This window comes from Gavialis gangeticus, unplaced genomic scaffold, assembly GCF_001723915.1.
Source record: "Gavialis gangeticus isolate Ggan-Ray unplaced genomic scaffold, GavGan_comp1, whole genome shotgun sequence".
Classification (NCBI taxonomy): Eukaryota; Metazoa; Chordata; order Crocodylia; family Gavialidae; genus Gavialis; species Gavialis gangeticus.
The window spans coordinates 165,824,337-165,826,489 of record NW_017728992.1 but is presented as its reverse complement, the minus strand read 5'-3'; the positions used below and the strand labels follow the sequence as shown (position 1 = coordinate 165,826,489).

The 2,153-nt window shown below is 42.6% G+C and overlaps 1 protein-coding gene across 1 annotated transcript in view; it reads left to right on the top strand.

The window, feature by feature from the left end:
* DPYS (dihydropyrimidinase) overlaps nt 1-2,153 on the top strand; it is a 102,163-nt gene that overhangs the window by 93,799 nt on the left and 6,211 nt on the right. The gene's annotated exons all lie outside the window — the stretch shown is intronic.

The window sequence follows — 2,153 nt, the reverse complement described above, 5'->3', positions numbered from 1 at the left end:
AAAAAAAAAAAAAAAGTCTTTCTTTACAGTATCTTTCTTAAAAATTGTAGGAAAATACCCAGCAGTCCTAGTGCATAATAGGTTGGTTTGGCATGAGGCCTCCTGGAAGGTGGGATGTCTTTTCATCTTTGTGAGAATGGGTTTGGGTGGCAGCCTATGCATAGAAACCATCTTCTTAATCAAAGCAGCAGGTATCCTGTTGGATAATTGAGCAAGATTCTGCCTGGTTTAAGCACTTGAATGAAATGTAGACGTAAAATGAGAAGGTGGAACTAACTCCATTGTTGAAACAATACATCCCTATTTGAGAGAACCTTGTCTGAGCAAGGAATGAGACCAGTATAGAAGTAATAGCACAAAATCCATCATACTGAAAATAACCTGATTTAAAAAATTACTTGATCTTGTATTTGAAAAAAAATATGATCACCTACCTCATTCATAACCTCTCCTGAGGATTGTAACAGTTCTATTATGCACTCAAGCTTGCACTGAAGGGACACAAGTAGTTTCAACTCTAACAGAAGTATTCTAGTTGACTCAGGATTCAAGACAAAAGAAAGACTTTAATATTAGGTCCCTAACTGTAAGGCAGTGTGTTGCTCCAGTGGTAGAAGAGGGATGTGTGTTCTTTCTCCAGTTCTTCTATGTATTCACTGTGACTTTGTGCAGGTCATTTTTTTGCTTAACACCTCAAAGGTGTTATGTTGATACAAGTCTTTGGTCATGGAAGGTACTGCTCAAATGCCAAATATTAAGTTGATCAGAGACATTTCATACTCTATAGTGAAGATCCTAGGCAGGGATATTTATTAGGGCTATGCAAAGCTTCAGTTCCTGATTTGATTTTGTGGAGATTTGGCCCAATTCAGTGGCCAAATCTGCTAAACCAAATCGAATCGGAAGACCGTTTATTTTTCACCAAATCAAATTGGAACCCTCCAAATCGATTTAGAGAGATTCGGAAAGATTTGATGATTCTGATATAGACACAGCATTAAATGTTTTCTCTACATACCTCAATGTACCAGGGGGCTCATGAATGCTGCAATGCTGGGGTGGATGGAGCATTCTACAGGAGTGTGGGGGGCTTCCCAGTGCTTTTGGCAGCAGACCCGGAAGTGGATCAGAAGCACTCCTGGTCAGGCAGGAGTGCTTCTGGTCCACCTCATACTCAGACAGTGCGTTGGGTCCCCCGCCCCCGCATGCCCCTGGCTCAGTGACTGGTGCCTTCTGGGTCTGGGGGGAAACCTGGGGTCCCACTGTACCCTATGACTGAGTCGGGAGAGTGCAGGGCGCCCCCCCCCCCTCCGTGCGCTCCCTGGTGAACCCAGAAGTGGACAGGAAGGATTTCCGATCCACTTTCGGGTTCACTGCCAAGCATGCGGGAGACCCCCCACGCTCCTGTGGGATGCTCCATCCACCCCAGCATCATAGCGTTCACGAGCCACGCCTGGTACTTTGAGGTATGTATAAAAAACATTTAAAGTTGTGTCTATGGCCAAATTGCTTATTCTCTGAATCAGCATTGAATCTTCAGATCTGGATTCAGCAGAATCAAATTGGGGACAGTGATCTGAATCAATGAATTGAATCACTGTCCCCAATTTGGGTCGAATCTGAATCCAGTAGGGCCCGTTTCGCACACCCCTAATATTTATGTTATGTACATTACTAAAGTGAATTCTATTAACCATATCACCATTCCTTAGTATTCCTTAGTATCCTGCTTAGAGTCTAAGTTGACCTATGCTTGTTATCTTCTATTCTAAATATAAAGAAGAAATACAGGATTATTGCTGATAGCACTTTGTGACAACGGTTTATGAATGTCATGGTGGCCACTATAGCACTGCTTTAGCACTTATGTCAAGGGGCTAGGGACAGAAATTACACATAAACCTGTATAAGTGATCAGAACCTGGTTCAAATTTGTAACACCAGAGAAGTTCAGAGTGCATAAACTACCTTCAAAATAGCCAAAACTAGTTTAAGATAAACCTGGATGGATTTAGTATCACACTTAACTGGTTTAGGTTAAATTGGTTTATTGAACTTCTGTCCCAGATCCCCTCCAGATTCAAGCTTAGTTCACATTCCCTAGCATCCCAGATGTTTTGCATCTTCCCCATCCCCCCCATGACGGTGGGAGT